The sequence below is a fragment of the Monodelphis domestica genome, chromosome 1 (assembly GCF_027887165.1).
Source record: "Monodelphis domestica isolate mMonDom1 chromosome 1, mMonDom1.pri, whole genome shotgun sequence".
Classification (NCBI taxonomy): Eukaryota; Metazoa; Chordata; class Mammalia; order Didelphimorphia; family Didelphidae; genus Monodelphis; species Monodelphis domestica.
The window spans coordinates 86,046,402-86,054,981 of NC_077227.1; the positions used below are offsets into that span (position 1 = coordinate 86,046,402).

Below are 8,580 nucleotides of genomic sequence, written 5' to 3' on the forward strand. Positions count from 1 at the left end.
GTCTTCACAATCTAAATAGGGGTACTTAAGTTAGTGTTAACTAAATTGTTAACTCAATATAGACAAAGGAAATTAAGGGTTCCCTTTCACAATGTAAACTCACAGAGAACAAAGAATTCCCTTTTACAATGATAGTCTTTTTTTAACCCTTATAAACCATCTTGGAATTGATACTGTGTGTTAGTTCTAAGGCCAAAGAAAGGTAAGGGCTAAGCAAATGAGGTTAAGTGACTTGCCCAGGACTCACAGCTATGAATTACCTGAGGCCAGATTTGAACCCAGGACATCCCATCTCTAGGCCTGCCACTTTATCACATACCTGCCCCAGTAGTCTTTTAATATTTAAAAAGTGTCAAAATCAAGAAAAGCACATAGCAAGAAGACCATTGACCACCTAACCAGTGGAAAGATTGCTCATTAGTGGCAAGGTTCTCCAAGAGCTCCCTTTTAAACATGATGGTATCATATCTTTATTGACCCTCCCAACAATATGCAGTCTCCTTAAAGAAATCTATAGGCATCTGAAAGGAATCAATCTAATAACCATTGTGGGAAAAGGAAGTGAGTAAAAAGTTCACCTACTTTCCAAAAGGTGTTGTTTAATTCTTATTCTTTTTAATCTCTTGTCTTTGCCCAGATTACAACCTACAACTTGACAGAGAGTCCATGGCATTAGTCTATTATCTCAATAAGCAAGGTTGCATGTGACTATTATCTAATTACCATGTTGGATCCAGAGGTAAAAAGGAGAAAGATACCAGGCTTACATATATTTGAGAAGTTTTATGGTACTTAAATGATCCCAAGTTGCTTAGAGTAGTGGAAGAGGTAGAGATAGAGATTAAATCTATAATTTCATTGACATAGGAATTCCTAGATGAAGAAACTTCCTCTACCATTGCAGGTTGGCACCTTCTTAGCAATTTATATATCTTAAATAATATGTATAACTTATAAATTATAAATATAGTCTTAGAGAGTTGCCTAGATCATTGAGAGACTAGGCAATTGAGGTTAAGTAACTTGCCTAGAGACACACAGCTAATATGTATCAGAAGTAGAACTTGAACTCAGCTCTTCCTCGATCAATGCCACAACTGCCTCAAAGTCATTTTTTTTAACATCAGTACTCTCCTGGATTATGCTGCTATATGAAAATGAATAATGGAACCAATGTGATCTCAGAAAAAGATCATGTCACTATTACACAAAATGAGCTGGTCCAAACCCCTCTATATGCAAAAGGATCTCATTCTGTCCCATTTTCCTCTTCAACCAAAGCACTCCAGCTCCTACTCCATACCTTTTCACTGCGTGTTCCCCATGTCTAGAATTCCCTCCCTCCTCATCTCTACCTCCTGGCTTCCTGGGTTTCTTTTAGGTCTTAACTAAAAATCCCACCTTCTGCAAGTACCTTTTACCAAAGTCCCTTAGTGCCACTGACTTCCCTCTAAGAATGCCTCCAATTTGTCCTTTTTATATCCTTCTCATACAGAGTTGTTGTGTATTTTCTCTGTAATTCAATTATGAACTCCTTGACAGTAGAGACAATTTTGTCCCCCTTTTTTTGTAGCTTCAGCACTTAGCCTGACACAGAGCACATGCTTAATAAATGCATGTTAACATTATCAGCCACCTTCAATGAAGAGGAAGGTGCAGGAAGGAAAAAAAGGGGAGGTGAATATATTTGTAGAATAATTAAAAGTTGAACAAAATGTTACAATGATTGTAGAAGTCTGAGTCTAGTGGTAATTTGTCCCATGTTCTCTTCTCTGAAAGGTCTTGCGTATGCAAAATACACACCTGTCTTTGGGAAAAAATAACATTACACCTCAAGTGAATTCGCCACAGAGGAATCAGAAAGGAGGAAGATAATATGTCCTTGACATCTTTCCTAACCCCATTTTTTTCTTGAGTTACTTTTTCTCTAAATTGCATGCTCACTACTTTTCAGAGCACCCAAGCTTCCTGAGTAGGGAGGACACTTGGACATTTTCTAACTTTCCATAAAAAAAGGCTTATCTTTCTTCTGTGAAGCTGACTTCTGAGGATTCATGATAGCTTACTTCCCCTAACTCAGCAGGCCACATCATCCTGGGGCCTTTGCTTTGGTTTCTTGGTCTTCCTTATTTGGAGCCCACTCTCTGTAACACAGGCTAAGAATTGGAAGGCCCAGCTGAATCAAAGAAGCATTCATAGGGAAGGAATAGAATTCCTAATCACATTGATCCATAGAAAGATATGGGGAAATGAGACCTAAGCTGAAGACAAGAATATCTGGGAGTAACTAAGAAATAACATTTTTTCAAGTAACCTATGGGTAACCAAGAAGGGTCATAAAGTTCTCTCTTTTGGCTCATTTAAAGGAAAGATCTCAAAATATACCAGGAATTAGAGAGAGGAATTTGGTCATTAAAATACATTAAAAATAAAAAAGATACCCAAGAGGGAGAGTTTTTTGTATCTATTTTGCATCAAATAACACAACTAATATAGCTTTGCAAGCCTAAACATTTTGGAAAAAAAAAAAGAAAGGAAGGAAGGAAGGAGTCACCTATAATACTGACCTTTCAGAGGCAAAGTAGAGAGAAAAAATTTTTTACATCATCCACCATGACCTGATAGTCTAAGTCTGGCTGAGAAGTCTAGAATGGGAGGGAGGCTGGAAAAAAAAATCACTATTTTAGTACTGAAAGGCACCTTTGAGATCATTTAGTCCAACTCCTTCATTTTATATAGAAGGAAAGGAAGGTCCAGAAAAAAGGGGTGGGGGCTGGTCCAAGGCCATATAGCAAACCAGCTAGGATTCAAGCCCTCGGCCCCAGCTATTTATTCTAGACTGTGGCCCTTTTGCAATGGCCTCTGAGGAATACCTTCAAGCTGGGCTGTGAGGGGAGAAATTTCCCAAAATTGGGGCTCTTGGAGAGACAGGATACAGAAATATTTCTTGCAGATAAATCCAATTTGAGTGTTCATCTGGGTTCACACTTTCTATAGAAGTACTAACGAAGCAGCCCCCCAAGAGTTTCCCAATTCCAATCTCCCCAAAACCAGCCCAGGTGCTCATTTCCCCACTTCCCAATGAGTTTCTTTTTCTCCTCTGCTTGTCCCCAGCCAACCCATAAATAAATTCATTCCAGACCTGAGGAATTGTAGGAAACAGAAGTCTGTCCTTGACAGAAAGCATCTACATATGTCCTAGAAAGCATGGCTGTTGACATTTTTGCCAGTGGCATAGATGTGGCTGTGATTGACATCAGATTTTCAGATGACACAAAGCTGGGACAATCGATAGCATTTTGGTGCCAAATCTAAACCTGATTCTCTGAAACTTTCATCTCTTGCTTCTTGTTTTGCCTTTGGTGCCAAGCAGAGCAAGACTAATTTTTCTCCCACATTTTGGGCCATAACATACTTTTGGGGTATTGATTTATAAGCCATTGTAGTAAGCCATCAGACATGTGCCAAATTAGATATGTACAAAGGAGCTGGTATTCTACAAGGAGCACTGAGGAAGGCTACAGAGATAATGCAACTAGAGAGCTTCATCCCAAAGCCTCACTCTACAAAGAGTTCTTCCATATTCTGCAGAAACCAAATTCTACTCACTCAGCTCAACTAAGTCTCCACTGCCCCTGCTGACTGAGGAATTTAACTCCTCTCTCTTATAACATCTTCCTCCTGAGTCTTTTGAGAGTTCAGAAAGCCAAGCACATTCTTTCCTACTTATGTTCCATCCCGCGTCTATCTTTGGGGAGCTGAGCCAGACTTTATACATTATCCCAGGAGGTTTCTCCTAAAATCTCCAATTCAATTCAATAAACATGTATTAAGTGTCTACTATGTCCTAGGTACTATGACAAAAGACAGGCTTTACCCTCAAGAAGATTATAGTCTAAAGGAGGAGAAAGCATGCAAATAGGTATATGATAAATAGGAAATAATTAAAAGCACAAAAGCACTAGAATAAAGAAAGTTTGGGAAAGGCTTCCTATAAAGAATGAGATTTTTATATAGGACTTAAAGGAAGCTAAGGAGGTCAGTAACGAGAGCAGAAGAGTTGAGAGCTTTCTAGGCCTGGGGGACAGCCAAACAAAGTGCCTCCAAAGGAGAGGTGTCATGAAAGCAGCCAACAGCTATTCTAAGAATGTACATTTGTGACTAAGAGGGGAAGAGGCACCCTTGCTACAAATAACTTGAAATGCTCCAGTGTTTGATACCAAGAAAAAAATTTCAGCTCTAGGTCAAGGAACAGGTTGGTTCTGTGGACCCTTTATAATTTCTAACAAAATCACTTCTCTTTCTTCTCTCTTCTCCCAATATTCTGGTTAGCCAGATATGTAGGCCTTACTTGGTATTTCCCATTTGGATCACATTTACCTGCTATAGAGGCAGCTAGGTAGTGTAGGAGACAGAATACTGGGTTTAGAGTCATAAAGACCAAATTTCAAATTCAACCTCAGACACTGACTGTGTTACCCTAGGCAAGTCTTTTAACCTCTATCTCATTTTCCTCAAATGCAATATGAAGATATTAATAGCACCTACCTCACAGGGTTGTTGTAAAAATCAAATGAGATATTTAAAAAGTACTTTGCACAGTGCTTGGAACATAATAGGTGACTGATGAATGCTTATGTCTTTCCTTACTCTAAAACTCTACTCTATAGCAAAAATGCTAATGTGTGTAAATTTTAATTAAAAACTTATAAATAGAGAACAAATAAGGAACATTCCTTCTTCTTGAGAAACAAAAGGCTATTCTGATCCAAGAACCTGGAAATGTTAAAACCAACTGGGAACTATTCAAGGGAGCAGCAGCCCTTTTTGCTTCACAGTAGTTAACTATAACCCCCAATACCACAAAAAGGATGTCAAAGGGATCTGCAGTTGGCATTTATCTTGGCACCATTTATTCCTATGTGAGTCTTTAAAATGTTGAAAGTGGAGATCATTGCTAATAACCAAGGAAACAGGACTGTCCCAACCTATAAAACTTTTACAAACACAGAAAGTTCAATTATTTATGTTGCAAAGAATCAATTTGCAATGACTCCCACCAACACAGTCTTTGATGTCAAACATCTGAGTGGTCACAAATTTGATGATGCAAGTATATAGTCAGACTTGAAACATGGATCTCTCATAGTGGAGAATGATGCAGGTAAACCTAAATAAGGTCCAAGTTGTAAAAATAAATGGCAAGTTATAAAAATAAAATATTTAGATGGAAAAACTCTTCCAATATAGGTTCAAAACTGTTCAAAAACTGTTTAACTCACTAATCAGGTTCAAACTATTTGGATACTTTCAGATACTTTTGATAGAGGTAGTCAAAAGTATCCTCAGTGATGAAGTGAAGCTCAAATGTGAACTTCCTTTCAGAGCCAGGTGTTAAAGATGCTAAAGAGACTCTTATTATATAAAATAAAATGTTTATTGAAACTGTTCAATATAAGGATAAAGAAGGATTTCTAATTCTAAGGGATTCAAAATCCTCCCAAATAAACTCCCAGGTTCCACAAGGAACTGCTTCTCCTGTGTTTCACAGGCTACACTAATGATCCCTGATCTGACTAACCCAAATTTATACTATCTAAATTAAAACTACCACTATTATCCTTATAAATCTTAACTTTACCTTCAAATTATAAAGTAGCAAAGGCTAGCTGGTTGAATCTCAACAAGAATCAAATTAGGACTCTGAGTCTTAACAGATTCAGACAGTCCAAACCAAAGACCAGGTTTTTCTTTGGTCTTCTCAGAATTAAACAATCTATAAAACCACAATAGATATTCAATAGTGTTTCCCAAATTGGAAAAAGAAAACACTGAGCTCCTTCAAAGTGGAATACAAAGGGAAGAACCAAAGTTTCTATCCAAATGAAATATTTTTTGTGATCTTTACCAAGATGAAAAAAATTGCTGAAGCTTAATTTAAAAAGACTGTCACAAATGTTGTCATCACAGTACCAGCAGACTTCAACAGTTTCCAGTATCAGGCCACCAAAGATGTTGGAATTATCTCTGGTTTCAGTGTGCTCCAAATCATCAATGAGCCAACTGCTACTGCTATTACTTATGCCTTGAACAAAAGAAAATGTCAGTGCAAAGAGAAATGTGTTAATCTTTGATCTTGAAGATCTTACTTTCAGTGTCTCCATCTTATCATTGAAGGTGGCATCTTTGAAGTTAAATCTACAGCTGGGGACATCCACTTTGGTGGGGAGGATTTTGATGAGTGCTTTGTCAACCATTTCATTGCTGAGTTCCGACAAAAGCACAAGAACATCAGTGAAAACAAGAGGGCCATCTGCCGTCTGTGCATTGATGGTGAGTGTGCAAAGCGCATTCTCTCTTCCAGAACCAGACCAAAATTGAGATTGATTCCCTCTATGAAGGTATCAATTTCTATACTTCTATCCATTGTTCCCATTTTGAAGAGTTGAAGGCTGATCTGTTCTGTAGCTAAATGGACCCTGTGGAAAAGGCCCTAAGAGATATCAAATAAGAAAAATCACAGATTTATGACATCATCCTGGTGGGTAATTCAATGTGGATCCCTCAAATTCAGAAGCTTCTTTAGAATGTGGTACAACAAGAGTGTCAATTATGATAAGGCTGTTGCCTATGTTGCAGCTGTCCAGGCCACCATTTTGGCTGTAGTTAAATCTGAGAATGTGTAGGACTTGCTGCTGTTGGATGTAGCTCCTCTTTCCCTTGGAATTGAAACTGCCAGTGACATTTCTGATCAAATGTAATACCCCCATTTCTACCAGCAGATACAGACCTTTACCACCTGTTCTGACAACCAGCCTGGTGTGTTTATTTGGATTTATGAAGATGAGAAAGTAATGACAAAGGATAACAATCTGCTTAGCAAGTTTGAACTCACAGGAATCTCTCTTGGCCTCAGGGATGTTCCATAGACTGAAGTAACATTTTACATGGATGCAAGTGGCATCCTCAATGTTTTTGCTATGAATAAGAGCACAAGAAAGGAGAATAAGATCACCATGTCCAATGGCAAAGGTAATATAAACTAAGCAAGCATTGAATATATGGTACATGAGGTAAGAAATATGAAGATAAGAAGCAAAGAAACAAGATGTCTTCCAAGAATTCTCTGGATTCATGCACCTCAATATGAAAGCTATCATAAGGGATGTGAAAGCCCATAGCAAAAGTGGCAATGGAGATAAACAGAAGATTACTGACAAATGTATTGAAATAATCAACTGGCTGAATAAGAACCAGACTGTTAAGAAGGAAGAATCTGAGCATAAGCAGAAGGAATTGGGATGGGAGTAGAAACACAGAAGAAAAACAACTGCTTGATCACATGGTTCAATGGGGATATGATTGGGGATGTAGAATCTAAATGATCAACCTAGTGAAAATATCAATAATATGGAAATAGGTCTGGATCAATGACACATGTAAAACACAGTGGAATTATGCATTGGATATGGGGGAGGGGATGGGGAGAAGGGGAGAGAAAGAACAAAAATCATGGAACCATGGAAAAAATATTCTAAAATAATTAATTAAATAACATTTTTAATTTTTAAAAAAAAGAAGGAATTGTAAAAGGTCTCTAACCCCATGGTTACTAAGCTGTACCTGGATACAAGGGCCATGCCAAAAGGCATGCTTAGTAAGTTCCCAGGGGGTGAAGCAGCCCCATCTGAAGGAATTTCTTCCAGACTCACTGTTGAAGAGCTCAACTAGCCATATCAGAAGGAAGAGCCTCCCATATACCTTTCTAAAAATTGAAAGACTTAAATTTGTAGCCAAGGCATTATGCAGTTGAAAAGTAAGGTTTCAGCTATGATGTAAATGTGGGCATTCAGAATACTTGAGTGTGTGCAGTGGGAGAGAAGCTAACAATACCGTACTTTATCAATACTGTAAACAAGTAGAAATTCAATTCTTGTGCTGGAGAATAAAATCTATTTAAAATTGGCCCCATTAAAAAAAGAAAGTTGGAGAGCAACATTAAACTGGACAAGGCTGCCCTATCTATGCATTCGCAATTCAGATATGCCTGAAAATCAATCACATGCCTCTGAGTGTAGCAGGTTTCAAGAATGGTGAAGTATGGATCAGTTCACTTTTATTTTTAAGTTACTCCTGCTGGTATGGTTGGAAGCTCTGTTTGAAAGGCAAGCCACTGACCTGAGTAATGAGGAAGCCAAAAATCATCCTTGGAGTCCCCCAGTTCCATTCTCTACCCTTCCCCACATACTGGCAACTTAGTGCCTTTCTCCCTAGCACTATCTTCTAAATTATAATAACATGAATTATACTGCTATAATACATATTGTCACATATTATATACTAATATATTAGTATATATACTATATGTGTTGCTATATTATTAAATTATTAAAATATATATTATAACTACTATAATTATTATTATTGATATTATAACTAATATTATATTGAGCCTTAAGGTTTGCAGAGCACTTTACAAATGTGATCTCATTTGATCCTCACAATAATCCTGAGAGATACATTCTCTTATTATCCCTGTTTTACAGATGAGGAAATTAAGACCCAGAGAGGTTAGGTGAC

General features: G+C 37.6%; 1 pseudogene; it reads left to right on the plus strand.

The window, feature by feature from the left end:
• The first annotated feature begins 4,871 nt into the window (after positions 1-4,871).
• LOC100618954 (heat shock cognate 71 kDa protein-like) lies at positions 4,872-7,731 on the plus strand (annotated as a pseudogene).
• The last annotated feature ends 849 nt before the right edge of the window (positions 7,732-8,580 follow it).